Below are 21,544 nucleotides of genomic sequence, written 5' to 3'. Positions count from 1 at the left end.
CAAGAGAATGAGAAAAATCCTGCAAGGTGTCTTGAGGTCTGGGTCAGAGCCTGTGGATCATCTCTTCTGCCTCAATATTCTGGTCAGAGTAGGTCAGGAAGGCAGCCCACATCCAAGGAGCTGGAAGACTGACTCTCCCTCCTGACTGCGGGGCCCTCCAAAGTCTCATGATTTTGAATATCCTTGAACTGGGATATTAATGTAGTCAATCCCATAGCCAACATTGAGGGAAAAAATTCCGGGAAGTTTGGCTTACCCTTTGACTGCCATTCCTGGCCAGAGAGTTAGATTCCTTTTATCCTTTATCTTTTGCATATGTAATATTGATTATGTTGGACCCCAAATCAGGAAGAAGCCTTCAGGCACCTACCAAATATCAGGCATCATATTATGTGCAGAGGTAAGAAGTTAATACACAGAGACACCACCCTCAAGTCAAGTGGGAGAGTCACATGCCCAGAAATCAAGTGATAAAAACCGCAGATGAGCAAGACTCAAAATTTGGTGGCAGCCCAAAGAAGAATAGGGTCAACTCTGTTCAGGTCCGACAGAGAAGGGAACACAGAGGAAGAGCTATGTGAGCTGGGATGAATGAGAAGTTTCCCAAGGGCAAGCAAGGCAGGAAAGGCAGTCCAACAAGAGGAAATGGCATCCACAAAAGCACGGAGGCTTCAAATAGGAGGCTGAGTTCACTAAACACCAGGTATGGTGTAGGTGGGAGCCAGAGATAAATAATGGGAGGTAAGTCTAAAAGCTAGGGAGGGTAGAGGGCTTTGGATGCTCTGCAGAAAAGTTCAACTTTACCCTCTGGGCCCCGGGAAGAGTCCTGGGGAGGGAATTAAGATGGGAGGTGGTGAGAGGGAGGGAGATGACTTGGTCAGATTTGCATTCTAGAACATTCTAGAAGGATTTGCTAGGTGGGTGGTGGAGCAACCAGACTAGGAGCTGGGCAGGGAGAGAGGAGGAGTTCTCTCTGGAGCTGTCACATTTCAGATGCTGGTGGGACATCGGGTTGGGGATGGGGGTGGTGAGATCCCTCCTCAGAGCAAAATGCAGGAGACTGGGAGTCCTGAGGCAGGGAGGGGGCCCCCAGGGAAACAGTCCCATCCTCTCTAGAAGTTTCCCACTTTTTTCTGCATCTCTCAAATGGTGTTTCTCTCTCTTCCCACACACACGCCCTGGAAGTAAGTACCTGAATCTTCCCATGCGTTCCCGGGTAGGGAGGTGCACCAAAAAATCCCACAGCAGGAGAAAGGATGTGCTTTCTCATGCGTAATCTTTAAAAAGTGCCAGAGCCTCGGATTCCGGCCAAGCATCCTTTCTCTTCTTGCTCCCCCCTTGCACACGCGTGCACACACACACACACATACGCACTATCTCCCATGGCCCGGGATGCCAGCATTTTGACATCTCTGCGCAAATCTGTGTTTTTCACTCAGGGCCATCTGTCGCTGACTCTGCTATAAATCTTATTGTGTTTCCTTGCCATATGGCATAATTAATTGCTTCAAGGTACAAAGGACCCCATTGCTCCACAGCCTGGGAGCCAGCTGGCTCCATGAGAAGCTATTGGCCACCATGAGGCATGGCCGGGCTACTGTACCCTGTCACCCAGCTCCCACCACAGGTCCTGGAGTGGCCGAAGCCCCCACTCCTTGTGGCAGTGCCTGGCAGCAGCCTGGGGGTGGCAAAGCCCTTCCAGGGGCACGGGGTGTATTTCCATACTCTCGGGCCACACGCTGTCTATTCCCATAGAAGGGAGTGAGTGTCTATGAACTCAGCCTTGACCTCTAACGTCATTAATCTTCGTCATGTAATCACTGAGTCGAGAACACTCAGTGTATTCCGGTCAGACCGTGGTTTGTTGGACTTCCAGATCTTTGGAGGGCAAGTTGGGTGGGGGCTGATAATTACAGCGGCTAAAGAGCCATGGAAAGCTAAGACATGGAATGAGACTGCCCAACACATGTGCACAGGGGCCCTCCACATCTATAAACAAGCAGGATCCGACAAGTACCTCGTTCCCTTCCAGCTCAAGCATGCCAGGACTCCTTCAACCTACCAAGAAATATTCAGTCCACTACCAGCCCCGTGCTAAACACGAAAGACACAACTCTGACAGGACAGTTGTGACCCATTCGCATTGAGCTTGCTCCTGAAAGACGGAGAGCCATATAGGTGCTCTCTCTCTCTCTCTCTTTCTCTCATATACACAATATACACATAAGCCGATCACAGGTGTGGGGAATCAAGTTAAATGACATCAGGGGCATCAACTTCAGAGAGAAGAATCCCAGAAGACCTCCTGGAGGAGGTGACTTTTGGTTAATCAGATTCATTGAGATATAATCCACATACTATAACATTCACCCTTTTAAAGTGTCCAATTCTGGAGTGCTTTAGGTTTTTAATGTATTTGTAAGGTTGTCTAGTCATCATGATGATCCAGTTCCGGAACATTTTGTCACCCCAAAAGGAAACCATGTACCTGTGAGCAGTCACTCCCCAATCTCCCCTCTCCTCCTTCCCACCAGCAACCACTAATCTACTTTCTATCTCTATGAATTTGCTCTTCTGGACATTGACAATAAATGAAACCACACACTATGTGGCCTTCTGTGAATGGTTCCTTTCACCTAGCACAACGTTTTCAAGGTTTACCCACATTGTAGGCTGTGTTGGTAAGTCACTCCTTTTTACTGCCAAATAATATCCCATCAGATGGACAGAGTGCATTTCATTCATCTGTTCACCAGTTAATGGACCCTTAGGTTGTTTCCACTTCAGGGCTATTATGAATGCTGCTAAGAACTTCCCTGCAAAAGTTTTCATGTGACAACGTATGAATCTTGACAAGGTGACATTTAGCCCGAGATCTGAAGGGTAAGAGAGGGCCAGTCAGGTGGACTGTGGGGGGAAGATCATTCTGGGCTGAGGGACAGCAGAGGCCTGGGTCTGGACACGAGTGAACTCCAGGATCCCTGGTATGTCCCGTAGACTTTAAAGGAATGGAAAAAGCATCCCAATGCAAGCGGTACAGATCTGATTCTGCTGACCCGTGACTGGTCTCTTCCTAAGCCCTGTGATCTGTATTTCCTCTGTGTAAGGGTCCACTGTTAGCTCAGAGAGAAATAACGTGGATGGGACAAATTGAGGTGACATCCTGCAGGCCCCACATTTCAGGGGAAGTGTAGGGTCCATGGGCAAGAGGGAGTTAAATGGAGGAATTCAAGGTGGTGACACAATATGGAGGAAGAGGGATTCGAACGACAGCTCCTAGCACCGACTCGAACTTATATGACCATCGCTCCCCCACCATCCCACAAAATGCAGCTAGGCTGGCTTGCCACAAATATCCTCTCTTAATTTCCAGATCACCGTGGCAACCACTGAGATCATTTTCCCTTAAGGGCCTTTCCATTTGGTCCCCACCACCCCTGGCCTTACTGAAATACAATTGACACAACATTATGTAAGTATAAGGTGTACACATTTTGATCTGATACACTTGTATATTACAAAATGATTACCACCGTGCCAGCTAATACCTCCATCAGATGACATAATCATCGTTTTCTTTTTCTGTGGTGAGAACACTTAGGACCTATGCTCTTAGCAACATTCAAGTGTATGATGCAGTATAAGAAACGATTATCCCTGCATTTGTTTCTAAGCTGGCTTCACCTGGATCAACCTGGCACTGTTTGCAAGGGGGTGGAGCTCGCACCAGCTCAGATGTCCCCGGAGAAGTTTCAGGGAAGGCAGTCTACTAAGCGCTGCTCCCCAGAGGGCTTTACAGGAGTGTGTTAAGACAGCAACAGGAGCATAAATCTGCCTACTCAGCAGAGAAAGAAGTGGAGACTGAGAGGGGGGAGGACCATAGAGCCAAGATCTAGATCATAAAGACACAAAGGGAACATCTGGCTCTTGAAAGTGGATTCTGGAGCTCTTTGCAGCAACCCTTTGGTCCATCAAGTACACTCCTTTTCATAGCTTACAAATCTTCACGGAAGACCTGGGCTGCTTATGACTTTCTGCTCTATGGTTTTTAACATTTCACCTCATAGTCCAAAATGGTTGCTGCAGCACCGGACATCCCTTGGCATCACAGATGGGAGTCACAGTTTGAGGGGGTAAATGGCAAAACTACCCTGACCTTCCATTAAATTTACTTCTTTTAAGGCATTTTTCTTGAAGTTCCATCTAATACCTTTGACTTAAATCCCTTTATATGCTCCTACCTGCAAGAAAAGCTAGGGAACATGTTGATATAGCCAGGAATGTGGCTGAGCCCAGCAGCAGAGAGTGGTTGTTACGCAAGTGGAAGGGGAAGGTAGAAGAGAGGAAACTAATAGCCCCCACAGCAAGGTCTAAGTTTGGCCGCCCTTCTTGGAGAGAGCTCCCCTGCCCACCCTCTCCAAAATAGCACCTTTTGGGCTAAACCTCTACTCTGATACATGTTCCAGAGAGTGTATCACTCTCTGAGATACCTGTATAATTTCCTCATTAACTAACTCCCTCCCCCAACAAGAACGTAAGATACAGGAGAGCAGAAACTGTATCTGTCTTATTGATCTGGCTCAACCTGGAGGGCTGTGCCTATGTGGGGTTGACTTGAATGGCCCCCATCCTATAGAAGGACCATGGGCCTTTGATGAGATGCTGAGTACCGGCATGAGCCCAGAGCCTGGCATGAATGCGCTGGGACCGACTGGCTTTTGCTATGCCATTTCCCTGTTGCTGCCATTGGCATGGCCATGGGACTGAGTTCTGGCTCATGGGATAGGGTCAGAGTGACATGAGTCACTGGACCCTAAGCCTCTCATGCCATTTCCATGCTCTCTCTTTTCTCACTGGCCAATGAGTGACTGGAGGCTCCTTGAATATAGGGGAGCTATAGCGTAGAAGAGGTCTGGGTTTCTGGAATGACTTTGAGCCACTGAGGTTTTGGGCTGTTTGTTACATGCAACATCCCATGCAATGTTACATGCATGTCACATGACATGCAACACGTCATTAGCCTTTTCTGTGTCAGAAACCACTCCAAAATTCACCTTAATGCAACATCTTTTGTCTCGAGATTTTTTGGGTGGCCTCTGCCATTTCCTCTACCAGTCTCACTCAGTTTGGTGACATGGCTGCCCTAGGGCTGGGGGTGGGCTGGGCAGGAAGGATCCAAGATATCCTCTCAACATCTGGCCACGGGGACTGGCTGCCTAAGGAGCCACCTCTGATTTCCTCCACATGGCATCTCCTCTACTAGTAGGCACAGCCTGGTGGTCCCATGTTCCAAGAGGGCAAGAGAAATGAGATCCAGCCTCAGGAGGTACCTTAGCTGAGCCATATCCTGTCACAGATTCAAGAGGGTGGGGATGCAGACTCCACGTCCTGAGCGGAAGAGTAACAAAAGCCCATTGCCAAGATGAGGGGACCCAGAGAGACAGGACTCCTTGGGGGTTATTATTATACTGTCCACCCCAAGGAGTTCATGTCACCAGATGTGCACAGCTGGCATTTCTGCATCTCCCCTTCCCATTCTTGTTTCCTGCTCCAGGTAAATCTGCTTTTCTGCTGGGCTCTCATAGGCACACGTTTGGTGACAACAGGGAAGTCAGTGGGAATTGACTCAGCAGGATATAACTGCATTGACAGGGGCAAAGGGAACTGCCCTCTGGGGCTTGGCTTGGGGCCCGGAGCTCAGAGGAAAGGTCAGGCACTCCTGCTGGTTGGAGGTCTGAGTCAAATAGCTGTTAAACCAAACAAACGAACACCCACCTCCACCACCGCCCACACAGATGTGACAGATTCTTTCCTTGAGAGAGAAAAGAAAAGACTTTTCTTTGTTGTTTGACATTCTGAACTCTGCTGCATAGAAACTAAAAATAATACCAAAGGGAGAGTGCTGTATACTTTTCCTATTGTTCTTTGCACTCAGGACAGCATATGACATCCATGGACACCTAGATGAGAGTGGAAAGAGAACTTGTGATGTGAGCAGCAGGGTCAGGCTTTAGCTATTGGTCTTCCAAAATTGAAGCTTACATTTTTATGAATTTACCTTTTATAAATCCATTCCTCTATACCATCCCAACTACCCACCCACTCATCCACCCATCCATCTCCTCTTTACCCATCCATCTACCTTTCCATCTATCCATCTACCTGCCCATCTACCCATCCATCCACTCATCCATCCATCCACCCACCCAACCACCCATCCACTCATCCACCCACCCATCCATCCATCCTTCCTTCCATCTGTCCATCCATTTTTCCATCCATCCATCCATCCTTCCAACCGTTCTTCCATCCATCCATCCATCCATCCATCCATCCATCCACCCATCCATCCAACATCTATTGAGTGCTTTCTATGTGTTCAGCACCATGCCAGGAATTCACTGGTGAACAAGACCCATTAGGAATCTGTCCTGGTGGAGTTTCTAGTCCAGAGGAAGTTCAGACAATAGCCAAGGAAACAAAACAATAAATATTAGAATTGCTTTTTGGGTGGACATATTAAGCCACTATCCAGGGGATCCAATTTGAGCCCTTCTTCTGAGTCTGGCGCTACTATAAGCACACAAATATTTTCTCATTTAATTCTCATTACTATTTTAAAATGTTGTTACTATTAATATTCCTGAGTCAAAGGAAGGCAAGCAGAGACTCAGCCCGGTGAAGTAACAAAGTCCTATAGCTGGCAGGTGGCAGCACTGGGATTAGAACCCAAGTGTGTCCACTGGCTATATGGCAAAGCACTGAGTAGTGAAATCACCACATCTGGGGGCTTCTGCCTCTGTTCATTCTGTGCCTTGCAGGCACATCAGGGCCAAGGTGCCTGGGGTCTTCCTGCACAGTCACCCTGTTGCACCTGCTCTTGGTCTGATGACTCAAGTCTCTGGGAACAGGATAAACATTAACCCGGGACAGCCACGCCTCCTGCTGAGCTCATATCCCTGCCTCCCAGGGTGTCACTGGCCACCAGCTTGGGCCCTCCATGGCCATCAGCACATGACTCACAGCCACAGAGTCTCAGAAAAGTTCCTCAGAGATGTAAATGAGGCTGGTATTAAAAGACAAAGTGTGGCCACCCCCAGGGGTCCTCAGAAGCATCAGACACACTTCCTGCTTCCCTTGTCCACAAGGCCACAGACCTGCTATGGGACTCTGGGCAAGTCCTGCCTCTCTCTGGACCTCTGTTCCCTGCGTGCATGGGTGATGGAGCTCAGACTCTGCTGAACTCATTCACCCAGATGTTGTTGAGAACGTACCATGTATGAGGTTTTGTGTTAGGCCCCAGGGAGTGATGAAGCATGAACATCTTGTTACAGAGAAAAATCTCGAGGTGTCATGGGAAGGTAAAACAAGCCAGCTTGACCTAGATTAAAGGCCACAAAGGACTCCCCAGGGAAGTGACATTTCAGCTTAAACTTGAAGGAGGACTGAAGATAACTAGGTCCAGATACAGAAAAGGGCATTCCAAGCCAAGGAACCAGCAACTGTGAAGCTTCGATGTGGGAAAAAGTCCCGAACCTGGGAAATTGCCAGAATAGCCTGACAAGCCCAGGGAGGTCAGGGGCCCCGGGGGTGCAGCACCCTAGAGACAGCACTGAGGTGGGGACCTGGAGCAGAAGGAGGTGTGCAGTTACTGAGCTCCCCAGGGGCCAGAAATTCATGTGACAGACACCATTTGTTGGTCTGGGGCCAGCCCAGAGGGAGGTCAAGTGGGACACTGAGGTCAAGAAATGAATTGACCTACTTACCATGTTGCTGTAAGTGGAATCAGTAAGAGAGCTTGGGTTGGGGGGATAGGACAGGGACTAATAGTTTGAACTGGAACCTAGAAATTGACACTATGGGAGGACAGGCTTCAGAACTTGGTGTGAACAACGGTAAAATTCATCTGTCCTTCTACCATTGGCTAGGGCCTCTTATTGGCTCTGGGATCTGGCCTTCAGCTAGACCTCTATCAAGTGCAGGTATCTAAGAACTGGATGTGAGAGAAGGGAATTTGTTGGCTTTTGTTTTGAACAACCCAGGTTCAGACCTTCAGGTGTGGCTTAATCCAAGGGCTTAAATGATTTGACCAGGATGCAATTTCTCTTTCCGTTTCTCAACTCCACTTCCTTGAGACTGGCACCATCTAGGTCCTTCATCAAAACTAGTTTTGGCAGCTCTACATTCCATTCATTCTTCTTTCCTCAGAAAGCATCAGAAAAGAGGTCCCAGGCTCTTCTCGGCACCTCAAGTCATGCAACAAACGAACTGGGACCATGAGTGGCCAGAAAGATAGAAGGCGCTAATTGCCTGGGTTAGGTCACATGTTCTACCTCCAGCATCCAGGAGGTGGAGTCAACTCTCTTGAAAGCACAAAGAATGATGGGATGAGTGTGAGCAAATGGGAACCCTCACCCTAGCAAAAATGAGGGCATGGTTGCTATGCAAAAGAGGGGGCCAGTAAGCTAGATGAAAAGAGCCTCATGTGTTTTCACCACATAGAGGGGCCCTGCAATTTCCCCTGAGGTGAGATCCTCCTGGAATCTTCCTGGGGAGTGGAGAAGAGCTGTTGCAAACTTGCTAAGATTTGAGACAAGGAGTAACATGATTGCCAAGGCGCAGGGCTGGAAGTCAGTCAGGAAGAGGATGGGAAGAGCTGGGAAGGAGCAGGAGTCACCAGAAGTCAGAGAGCTAGAGGAAGTGCATGCACAGATTGTGTTCCAAGCATGCAGAAATGATATCAAGAACTTGGCCTCCCACCTGGAGATGGAGATGGGCTGGGAACAGGGGAAGCTCATGCTCCATCCCCCTCCCTGCCTTGTACCCTGAAACAGCTGAGTGGGGAGCATCTCTCCATCACCTACCAGCGCACCAGAGCTTCTGTGGGATTCAAGCATCCTAGGGTGGAGGTCTGAAAAGATCAGGAGACCCAGTGGGTCTCCCTCTGGGTGGGCTGTGGGCTGCCCAGGGTCTCTGCAGGCCAAGTCCCCATGAGCAGGAACACAGCCAGGCACCTACACTATAGGCGACACAAGGTGGTCTTTGGAGGCCTGAGGGCTGCCTTCCCAGCTGTCCAGTCCTGGACTCATAATCCCTGCATCTCCTGGGCGGCATCCACACTCCCAGACCTCTTCGCCATCCGAGTCCCCTCCCTTCCTGGGACCTCTGTGACTGAGGGTGACCACGTTTCCTGGCTCACCTGGGCAGCCTCAGTTTACGGCTTGTCATCCTTGTGTTGTCATCCTTGTGTCATTATTCGTCACAAGAGCCTCATTGATTCTGAGAGCTCTTAAAACATGAATCCGAACTATCAGCAACCAAAACATCCATCCCCTCCCCTGGTGGTGGTGGTGGGGGGGTTGTTTATCCCCAGGCCCTGGGGGGAGGGGGAAGGGCTACAGGCAGGCCAGCACAGGTGAACTGATTCCTTTTAAAGCAACAGAGAAAAGCCATTCCAATCAAAACAGTTCCAGTCCCAAGGGCTTTCCTGCATCCACCCACTCCACATTCCTGTCCTGTCCTCATTTGTCCCCACAATAAACCCCCTGTTTTCAAGGTAACTTGCGTGGGGCTCTTTTTCCTGCCACAAAAAGATGTGTACCTAAAATAGGCCAGGGCCTGGGCCTGTGGCCAAATTTGGATGAAAAACTGGGTCAGGCAGGGGAGGGAGCAGCAGGCTGGGATGCTTGAGGACTGGGCTAGACAGCTCCCGTGCCGTTGGGGCTCTCCCATGGGCCAGGCACTGAGTTGCACATTCGACAGCCACAAGCTCATGTAATTCTCCGCTTGCCCTAGGACGTGGCTACCATTATCTATAGTTGACAGAGGAGGAAATTGGGGCTCAGAGAGTCAGCACTGGGGGCTCCCATCCCAGTCTTCTGACTCCAGAGTCTGCACTTTGGAGCACAGGGTAGACTTCCAAACTATGGGAGGGTAACTAGAGCTCTCAGCCATCTGGCAGCCCAGCCTGGCCCAAGCTGGAGCTCCTTGGCACCAGCTTGTCTGAAATTCCCTTCACCATTTTTTTAAGTGAGTTTTTAGGGAATGTGAAACGGCCACAGGCCATGGTTTCAATTTTAAAAGCTTTAAGTGAAAGGAGGAAATCTTTGATTGCTTCAGGTATAGCTGGATCCAGGGGCTCATGTGATGTCCTCCCATGTGCCTGGCTATCTTTCCTCTTCCTTCACTGTGTTGTTCTCTCTACAAGGCAGGAGAAATGGCCATAGGTAGCCCCAAGCCTCTTAGCTATGGCTTGTAATCACAAGGGGAAAGGGTTTTCTCTTTTTCTCTTTCTTTTTTTTAAAATACAGATTTTTTAAAAGATTTTCTTTAATTATTTATTTAAAAGAGAGAGTGAACGAGATGTAGGGGAAAGGTAGAGGAAGAAGCAGTCCCTGCTGAGCAGGGAGCCACATGCAGCCCTCGATCCCAGGATCCCAGGGCCCAGAGCGGAGGGCAGAGGCTTAACCAACTGGGCTACCCAGGCGCCTCCTTCCTGTGTTTCTATAGTTCTCTATCTCTCTTCCTCCCCTCTTTTTCCCTCGCTGATATAGGAATTCAAAGAAGGGTGTCAATTGGCTCTGCTTGGCTCACAGGGTCATCACAGGGCCCAACACTGGGTCTGAGAGAGGATATGACCATGGTGTTAGGATCAGCTCAGCTGGTCACAGGCTTTCCACCTGTGAGGAAGGTGGTAGATTACGATTAACAGCTTGGAGGTGCCTTGCAGGGTAGGGGAGGCGTATTTCCATCAAGGAACAGAGGCCGGTGGTCAAAGACAAAACTCCCACTGTTCTTAGAAAGAAAGACACATTCCTGGGATAACTAGTTTCAAAGTTTTTAATATGCTTGGCACTTCTCTTCCCTGAGGACAGCTTTTGATATGTACAGACCTGGACATCCGTTAGTCTGGGGGAGATCAGAATTTATTCCAGGAAAACAAAAGGAGAAAAACCGAGGTGATGTCCAGCTTTTGTCATTCAAAATTAGATGATGTTCCAGACGACAGCCCGAGAGACTCTCTGGGTTCCTCATCTATCAGCTTATTGATAATTGTGTCTGAAGACTGAGAACATGGCTTTCCCATGAGGTGGATGGTCTGTTCTGTCTACCTAGGACCCCTGGACCAACTGTATAGAGCTGTATAGTGTATAGAGAGGAGAGGAAGTGCATACGCAGAAGAAAGACCGTTTTTCTGACTTTAGGGTTATGGGGAGAAGCAGCAGCCCCACGGACTAGTCCTGCTCCCATGATGCTTCTTGGCCACAGGCTTCAGTGATGATTATTTCTGAGCCCTTGCTGTCTCCCAGGCACTGTGCTATGCAAGAGCTCATTCATTTTTTTATTATCCCTATGAAGTAAGCACTTCTATCAATTGGGCTCTTGGTTGCAAACAAGTTCTATCAGCTTGAATGTGTTTAAAGCAAACAAAGGAAGGTATTAGATGACATTTCTGGGACAGTCGGATGATTAATTTGATGTGCTCACCTGGCTCGGTCACGGGGTGCCCAAATATCTAGTCAAACATTATTCTGAGTGTTGTTGGCAAGCGTGATTTTGGTTAAGATTCACATCTGAATCTGTAGACTGAGTGAAACAGATACACTCCCTCATGTGGGGGCCCTTCCCTGATCACTCGAAAGCCTGACTAGCTCAAAAAGGCTGACACTCTCTGAGTAAGAGGGAACTCCTCCTGACTGATTGCCCTGCCTTTGGACTTGAACTGAAACCCTGGTTCTCAGGCCTGCTGGGTTTTGGACTGGAACTGACACCATCAGCTCTTCTGGTCTCCCTGACAGCAGAACGTGAGATTTTGAAGCCTCCGTAACTATATGAGTCTTATTTTTTTTTCCATGTCTATCACTATCGATCAATAGACTGTTTATCAGAACCAATACGGTGTATGTGTGCTTCCATGTGTCTGTGTGTACAACAAACACACATCCTATGAGTTCTGTTTCTTTAGAGAACTCTAATACAGACATCCAAGACAAATTCTGGGTAGGCTTCAGGTATGGCAGGATCCAAGCACTTTAATAATGTCAAGAGGCTCTGTCATCACTTGCCAGATCTTAGACAGGATTTCTTCCCATGCTATGCATGTTAGCAGAACTGGCAACACAGGTTCATGTTTCTTCTCTTTTTCTTTTTTTCTTTTTAAGATTTTATTTATTCACTTGTCAGAGTGACAGAGAGAGAGCACAAGCAGACAGAGTGGAAGGCAGAGGGAGAGAGAGAGAAGCAGGCTCTCTGCTGAGCAGGGAGCCTGATGTGGGACTTGATCCCAGGACCTTGGAATCATGAACTGAGCTAAAGGCAGATGCTTAAAGACTGAGCCACCAGGCACCCCATGGCTCATGTTTTCTAAATGCCACACTTTAAGAAAGAAAGAACATCTTCCTACATTCGTCTGATTGGCCTCGCTTGGGTCAAGTGTCTTTTCCTGAACAAATCATGTGGCCAAAAGGACATGCTGTGTCAGGGCACCAGGATGGACAGAACACATGGAGTGGGGGAGGAGTCCTACAAAGCAAAGTTGGTCGGACTCCCCCTACAGATCAGGTGGGCACTGTTATTATGTCCACTTGTGAGAGGAGGAATCTGCCTTGGGGTATTTCCGGGACTGGCCACTCAAAGGCCTCAGACCATAATTGCTAGATTCAAACCCAGGGCTGGCCATGGGCTCTACCCACCTACCCTCTAGCCCCTGAGTCCGCATTATAAAGCCAAAGTCCTCTGGCACTCCAACTGCTGGTCCTCATATACAGAGTTTTAAGAGCCTACCTTGTACCTGGCATAAAGTCGGGGTGCAGGAAGCGTGAGTGAGCGCCTCCCATGCCCCTGGGCAGAGCCCTCAGTGCCTTGCCACGTGCAGCTCTTTCCAGCATGCCTCATCAGATCTTCCTCTGGATTTTTCTCCCCACCTCAGCGACAAGGAGGAACCAAGTGACAAGCTGAGTTTGCCGGGGACTGGCATCAGTCCGCACACATCCGTTCCCATCCGCTGATGCATTTTCATTCCATTTGAGAACTGCCTATTTTGGGCAGCTTGAGAACAGGTGTTTCTTAACGACCACAGTTTACCACGGGTATTTTTAGTCCCCTCATCTCGGTAAATTGTTGGGATTTTGTTGGTTCTCTGGGGAACAGACAAAACATCTTCTGTCCAAGCCTCACATGAGATGCTGGCAGTGGGTGAGCAAAATGATTAGGCATTAGTGATCTGTGGCTGCATATCCAATTGCCCCAGAACTTGGCAGCTTAAAACGATAAACATTCACTGTCTCAAGGTGGCTGCGGGTCTGGAAGGCAGGAGCACCTGAGCTGGCTCCTTCTAGCTTCGATCTCTCAGCGCAGTCGTCAACAGGATGTCACCAGGCTGAAGTCATTTGAGGGTCTGACTGCAGCTAGGGGACCTGCTTCCAGAAGGCTCCGGTGCCCAGCTGTTGGCCACAGTCCCAGGGTCCCTCCATAGGGCTTCTGGAGTGTCCTGACCACACAGTGGCTGGCTTCCCCAGAGTGGTGATGCTCACGAGGGCAAGGGGGGAGTCCCGGGAGCCTAGTCCTTGGAAGTGACCCCTGCCCCCATCACTTCCATCCTGTTCTGTTCATTACAACGGAGTCCAGAAGCCCTGCCCACCCTCAAAGTTTCTACCCTTTCCAAGGAGGATCAAAGAATGTGGGGACACGTTTTTCAGCCGAGTAGGCAGTATGGTAGAGCACACTGACCCAGTGCTGGCCCCTTACTGGATTCCCACTCTTCCCAAGGGACCTTGCAGTTCCTTCTACTAAGGGATAGAGTACATACAGTTTACCACCCTTTGATGTGGCTTGCTGAGTTCAATGCGAGGAGGTGGGAGCCACGTGTGCTGGTTCCCAGGCGAGGTCCCAAGAAGCTTGGACTGTTTCTGGCCCCTTATTGCACTCCTGCCATTGCTGGGAGAGGAACATCTCCCACCGGCCCACAGACCCCAAGGGGTGCCCGAGAGATGCAGGGAACAGAACTCAGCTGCCCGTTCAGCCCAGTGTGGCTCAGCCAGCCTACAGCAGACACATGAGCCAGATGCACACTTCTTGTTCTGTGGCACAGAGATTTTTTTTTTAGACTGCGCTGTGCTGAAATGTTATTTTTCTTTCCATAAAGGGACACCCTTTCCCAAGGAAGTGATAACATTTTGCACATTCAATAGCTGTCTGTGCTTGGGCTTCCGGTTCGTTTAGCAGTAAATGGACCACCGCTGGTGCCTCTTCCCTGGGTGAGAGTCCCCGTACACATGGGCTCCTTGATGAGGATCTTGGTCTTGAACCCTGGGGCAGGCTGCAGGCCCGGCAGGAGGCAGCATGGGGAGAAGAAAGGGCAGCCACACTATCACCGTGCTGGGCTTTGCACCAATTGGAAATGCAGCTCGAGGGGTCCCCCTGGGGAACAGAGAGAACGTGGGGTTCTGCTTGACAATGACTTTGCTGGAGCAGGGAGCACAAGGCAGATACCAGGATTTTCCTGACAAACATGGTTGTCTTGTTGGGGCCGAATCTGGGAAGAAGGCAGTTTGCACCTATTACAACACCCAGATTTTGGGATCATTTGTGGACAACATGACAGTGGCCTGACACGTGTATGTAGGCTTGGGGGTCAGCCAGTCCTGGATCCCAGTGTCAGCACTACCACTCACCAGGCTTGTGGCCTGGGGCAAATCACTTCACTTCTCGGAGCCTCAGTGATCTCATCTGTAAAATGGGATGGCGACACCACCTCTCTTGGAGATTTTGTGATGATTAAGATCATGTCTACAAAGGGCTTAGCAGAATGTCTGGCGTTGTCGTGATTGTTACTAACAAAATACTCTGGGCCTATTGTCCCAACACAGATGTGCAGCCAAGAGTATGTGCAGCCAAGAGCTTGATCCTTGAGCTCAAGCATCTGCTATATCTCCCTAGCTCCAAGTTCCCCTGAGTGATCTCAAGGCTTCTTTCCTCCTCCTCCCACGCTCATTGGCCACTCACCCTCACTATCTTACCCAACATCCAGAACAAATGTCTGATGCCCATCTTGGACTCAGAGCACCAGCCATGCACATTTGCTGAGATGCTTTCCACACCGGACCCCTCTTTGTGCTGGCTCAGCTCCTGTGGGACAGTTGGTCTAGAGTCTAGACCCCTTGGGTCTAGAGTCAAACACAACGGCTGGGCTCTGAAGTCTGGCTTTACCCCTTTCCAGCTGGGCGACCTCCTGAAGTGACTAGACTTCTCTGTGCTTCTGCTGCCTCATTTGCGAAGTGGGGATCAGGTAGCCGTGGGAACTGACCTTATTGGGGAACTGTGGGGAGTTGATTCCAGCACACAGTTAAGTCATATCCCTTCACCTGGCATGTTAAAAGTGCAAATAATAGTAGTGAGCTCATATTCCTCTCCATAAAGAGTTCCCCCAGCTGTCACTGAAGGGGCTGGACGTGCCCTGTAGCATTCAGGGTGCCGACACGGGGAGCAGACATTAAAGGGTTCCCATGGGTGGGGGGATAAGGTAGAGAGCCCCTATTTCCACCCCAACACTCTCTTATCTGCTTTGCATATTGGGGTACGTTCTGCTAGATTACCTAGAAAACAGTTTCTTTTCTTTACAAAAACTGGAAACCATCAGATCAGACCCCCTCTTTGGGATTTCATGGCTGGGGGGCTGATGCAGGGCTGAGAAGCTGGCGTGAGGGGCCGCCCTCTTCGCTGCTGTGCAGCCCCCCAGTGACTTCAAGGGGCCAAGGCAAAGCCACTCTCCGGCTGGACATGGCCCAGTGCCCGCTCCACTCTGCCACCCCCAGCACACCCCCTCGCTAATGGTTCTCCTTCTCCAGACCTCGCCACGCTCTGTTTCCTTTTGTATATTTTAAACCCTGCTTCTTGGCTCCCAGCCCCAGAATCCTGGAGGAAAACAACGCTGGGCTGGGCGGGTGGAAATGCCCTTAAATGTAAAGATACAATGCAAACCAAGTCAACTCTCTGAGCTAAAAGCCCAGCAGTGGGCATCAGAGTAGGGGGCAGTAGTTTGAGGGTGGGCTCTCTATACCCGTTTCTTTTCTGGTCTTTTATTAAGGGCTTGTTTTGATTCTGTGGTTGCTATGCTACTGGGAGCATTTGGTGGCTGTTTCTGAGAGGCCAAGTGGAAGACTGTTTGTATCCGTTATACCCTGGAGGCAAGAACTTAATAGGTGGCCAAGCTTCAGGTTGGGGAAGGGGGTGAGGCTCTAAAGGGGTCTTTGGGAGGAAGCTGGCTGGCCTTGGAGGTCTGTGACAAACGCCAGAGGGACCCAGCCCAGGGACATGGCCAGAGAGAGTTCCACTGTCCCCGAAGGCTGTGTGATCTGCAGAAAGTCACTCCACCTCTCTGAGTCCCAGTCTTGGATCTGTCCAAGAAGAACCTATACTTGAACCATCTCACCAGCGCAAGGAAATGGAAGAAGGAAAGACAGATGAGATCTTTGCCGAGGGGCTAATATACGGCACGAATGACCTCCTAAAATCTTCACAAGGCCCAGTGTTGCAGATGTGGAAGGGAGACCCAAAGAAGTGCAGTGACTTGTCCAAAGCCACATTCCCTGGGAGAAGAGTCCGTTCCGTAATCCACTTCACAACTTCTCTGATGCTCAATTTGAACAGCAGAAGGACTCTGTGAAGCACTGACAGGGCCTGGCTCTGTCCTAAGTGCTGCCCATACAGTAACATTATCAATGCTTCCCACAGCCCTGGAAGCAGGGCTCGTCTCATTTCTAGGAGTGAGAAAATTAGGGCTGCTGGGGCACCCTGCCCCATCATGCAGCCCAGAGGTTAGAGAGCTGGGATTTGAGTGCACTAAAGCCCCTTTATTACAGTGTTCTCTCTCAACGGCAGAAGCCCAGGGGCCACTCAAGAAGTTGGATAAAGTATTCCGCAAACTTACGGGTGCTCACACAGTGTGGTTTAGAGTAACACACAAGGGAAGCAGCATCAACACCTGTCAGGAGGACTCAATCAGCAACTTGCATTATGTCTGCGGTAAAGCCCTCCACACCAGTTACCAGGAAGGAACTAAACCTATTACATGTTACAACATGATGGGTATGAACACATAGCCAGAGTTGGAAAAAAATGAATCCGGGAAAAGACAACACAGGGTGCCTTAAGACAGGAGAGGGAAGGGAATGGTTGGGGGGAGGGGCGCAGCCCTGTATCTGTACCATTGTCCTTCTCATGAAAGAAACATCTGCAAAAAGAAAGCAACAGATGTGCTTTGAGCAGTAGAAAGACTGGATGGCATGGAGCCCCAGGACTAGACTGCAAAGCTTCCAAGGGCCCCTTCTGAGGAGGAGTGGGTGCACCGGAGAAGTCCACCCCATCCCTCAGTGCACTCCCACCCAAGAGTACAAGCTGTTGGCCTCCCTTGTTTAAAGAAAACACCTCCTGCCCCTCTGCACGTTCCCCAACTCCACACACTAGCCAGAGGGGATGTTCTCTGGTGCCAATCAGATGGCATCACTCCCTTGCTCAGAACCCTCCCATGGCTCCCCAGTGCCCTCAGGATGAAGCCCCAGCTTCTTTCTGTGGTCACTGTGTACCTCCATACTCTGGAGGTACTTGGCCAGCCTTCCCTCCCACTGTTCCTCCTCCTGTGCCCCACAGACACCCCAGTTCATGCCTGCAAAACCACCTACATTTCCCTCACCTGGATCATTTTGCACTCGTGACCCTCTTATTCTGGAAAGCCCTCCCACCACTGCCCGCTTTGTCTCTGTGCTGCCCAAAGTCAGACTCCTCACCCAGGTGCACAAGGCTTCAGGGGTGGGGGAGGGGGGAGTGTGGCCTGAAGCACTGGGTTCAAAAGTTGGGGGATGGGCCCTTCCCCACTTCCCCTCCATGACTTCCTGTAGTCTGTTTGCTGGGTAACAGCTTGCGTGTTAAATTGAGAGTGGAAGTCAGCTCTTTTCACTCAAAATTAAATGTATGCCCCTCCCCCAAAACAGCTGAATAAAATGAAAGGACAAACTGACACTGTCCTCTTGTTTAGCCCACAGCCATCCCTCTGGCTGAGCACAGGGGTACCTGTCCAGGGGCACAACCCTCCCTGCCCTCCCTCCCCCTACCCTCTCTCCAGGACTCCAAGCCCAAAGACCACAGGCAGTAAATGCATCCCAAATTCCCTCCTGTTGTGTCTTTCCAGAGCTAAGGGAAGGAAGCAAGGTCAGGCTGCTCATGTGTGGCACACACATTGGTCTACAGAGTCAAAAAAATGAAAAACCCTTTTCTTCCTTGTGATTCCATAGCATAAGGGTTGCTATATATAAAATATGTTAAAAAAAAATCTCATATATATGTACCAATAATTTTTTATTATGTTATGTTAGTCACCATGCAGTTATATGTACCACCTAAATGTGTGTATATTTGTGTGTGTGTATGTGTGTGTGGGATAAGTACCCATGTTTTGCTGTTTGCCCAATACCAAAGCCTTTGCCTCCGGGGCTCAGTTTCCCCCGTCTGTGAGATGAGAGGCTTGGCCCCCTCCCGCCTGAGTGGTTTATCTGAGTCTGTCTCATGCAGGAGGCAGAGGCAAATGCCCACCTAATTGTTCCCTTTCCCAACTGCAGCCCTGCCTGCCACCCCATCCATTATTTTAAAAATCTCTTTAAAAGCACATCGGTCGTCCCCCCAGGATGCATCTCCCTCATCCCCCAGAGCATCGGGTTCTCAACCCCACCACGATTTTGCCCCCAGGAGATATTTGGCAAAGGCTGGAGACCTGGTTGGTGGTCACAAGTTGGGCTGCTGCTACTGCCATCTAGCGGACAGAGGCCAGGGAGGCTGCTGAACTTTGCACCAGGCACAGAGCAGCCCCCGGGGCATATGGGGAGCCTGGAGGCTAAGCAGCCCTGCCCTGGAGGGAAAGTATTTCTTGGACACTGTTCTTTACACTCTCTAAACTGGAACAACTGGAACATCCTGGTGCCCCGAGGTAGGAGGAGCATTGAGAGTCTAAAAGAAAGAAGTTAGGTCACTTTTCAGCAATGAGGCACCTGGCTCTGAGCCCACTGTTCTGAGGCATAAATAAGCCTCATACTCCCTGTTTTCAGATGAGAACACTGACGCTCAGTTGCTTAAGGCACACAGCTACAAAGAGTCAGGAGTCATATCTCACCGTGTGACAGATACCTGGCGTCTGTGTTCTGGAAGGGACTACTGGGGGTTTGGCACTGACTCAAGGAGGAGGAAGCATTTCCAAAGGAGCCTGAACAATAAGTTGACCTCAAAAGATGGGGATGGGCACATGTCAAGAGAGCAAGACCAGTTTTTCCTCTTGGTGCCTGATTTTCATTAGACCGACAGTCTGAATTTCCCATGGCCTTCTGCCTGGATGTGAGTGATTTGAGGGAGACTGTCCTATTGGTTGGTCCCTGATCTCGGGGTCTGACCATTCATTCTTTCACCCATTCATCCTGTAAATATCTATCAAGCCTCAAGCATGCATGTACCAGGTTTTGGATATATGGGATGTAAATTAGACCTGGCTCTTGCCTTCATGGACACTTGAATCAAGGAGGTAATGGAGATGAATCAAGGAATGAGACAAAGAAATACAAAACAGCACGTGTGATTAGGCCTTCAGGAGAGAGGTGAGCAGGGTGGAAAAACAGGTGTCATCAGAGGATTGGCCTGGCCTGTGGAGCCAGGGAAGACACTAAGTGGAGGGGACTCATTTGGCCAATTGGGAAGCCCTGTGGCTGGAGGGTTTGTGATGGGTCCAAAGGACAGAAAGAACTAGTGTATTTACGTAGGAGGAGGCTGTGGACACGAGGCAGGGATTAGTCTTTGATGATGCTGTGAGTCTGGGATTAGGGTCTTCATTCTGAGAGCAGTGGGGAGCCACAGCAGGTTTAAGCAGGAGGGCGTTGTGACCGCAGGTGCATTTGGAGAAGATCCTTCTGACAGATCTGTAGAGTATAGACTGTGGTGCAGAGGGAGCATGGGGAGACCTTTGAGAAGGCTGTTGGGATTGTGTGAACAAGGGAGGATACCGACCTGGGTCCAGGGATGGCTGACAAGTGGATGAATTTAACAGAAATTCAGAGGGTTGAAAGGATGATGGAGATTCAGAACAGAGAGAAATCACACACCCTTCCCCTTCCGGGTATTTCCTCTGGGACAGTTTGGTCAAAGCCTCCTGATGCCAAGTCCTTCACCACCGAACTACTTCCTTATGACGGGAGCAAACCCTTGGTTTTAAGAATATGTTGCCATGCCAACCATAGCCTCACTTCCAGCCTGCACACCCTGGAAAGCTTGTGTCAGCAGCCGCAGGTCACTGGGACCAGCCAGCCAGGCAGCCAGCATCAAAGACTCAAAGGAGGAAGGACAAAGAAAGGACTATTCTTAAAGCTGGGGTCAGGGTGCCCTGCCCATCAGCATCTCTAGTACCAGAAGCCCCACAGGGTAACACCTGACCTTCGAAAGAGGCCGATGACCAAGGGTCAGAGAGAGCCCTGGGTTTAAACTCCGGCTTTCACACTTCTTGACAGTGTGGCCTTCTGCAAACCACAGCCCCTCTCTGAACCTCAGAGCTCATCTGAAAATGGGAACAACCCACAGGTTGTTGTGGGTCAGAGTGAGAAAATTAGCCAGCAATCCCTGAGTGCCCACCATGAGCCAGTCATGGTACGGGGCGGGGGTGGGGGGGCGGTCAGCGTTTCCTCCCTATTATCCCGGCTGCATGAGCATTTGAGAACTTACCAAGGAGGAGCAGGTAATCAGGGACAGGCTTCTCCAAGGGAAGGGGGAGAGGCATCGCACATGTGCCTGGTTAGCACACCACTTGTGCATGTCAGGGGAGCTGCTGTGTGGTCGTGCTGATGGTGCAGCATGGAGATGTGAGCAGTACCTCCTTCCCTGTCCTCCTGCAGGCTCTGTTCCAGTTGGGAAGCAGAGTCCAACAAATTGTGAATAATTGCAATTACATCTGCCATGGAGGTGGAGTGCTTATGGGAGGGCTTGATGGGCAGACCATTGAATGCGGATGGAACAAGCCAGGGATAATCATGAATATAAAGCACCTATTCGTGGCGCCTGGCTGGCTCAGTGGGTTAAGCCTCTGCCTTAGGATCAGGTCAAGATCTCAGGGTCCTGGGATCGAGCCCCACATCGGGCTCTCTGCTCAGCGGGGATCCTGCTTCCTCCTCTCTCTCTGTCTGCCTCTCTGCCTACTTGTGATCCGTCTGTCAAATAAATAAATAAAATCCTTTTAAAAAAAGAAAAAAGCACCTACTCAGGGCTCCTGGCTGGTTCAGTCAGAAGTTTGAGACTCATGATCTTAGGGTCATGAGTTCGAGCCCCACGTTAGGTGTAGAGATTATGAAAAAAATAATCATAATTAACATTAAAAATAAAATTAAAATAAAGCAACTGCTAGTGTCTGGGGAGAGGTAGGATTTGACGAATATTTAGATCAATATGTTGGAACAAATCTGACTTCTGCCTTAGAAATGGCAATATGGCCCACTTAGCTGGTCTTTCCCTGTGCCTGAATTAA

The sequence above is a fragment of the Mustela nigripes genome, chromosome 8 (assembly GCF_022355385.1).
Source record: "Mustela nigripes isolate SB6536 chromosome 8, MUSNIG.SB6536, whole genome shotgun sequence".
Taxonomy (NCBI): Eukaryota; Metazoa; Chordata; class Mammalia; order Carnivora; family Mustelidae; genus Mustela; species Mustela nigripes.
This window is presented reverse-complemented; position numbering follows the sequence as displayed.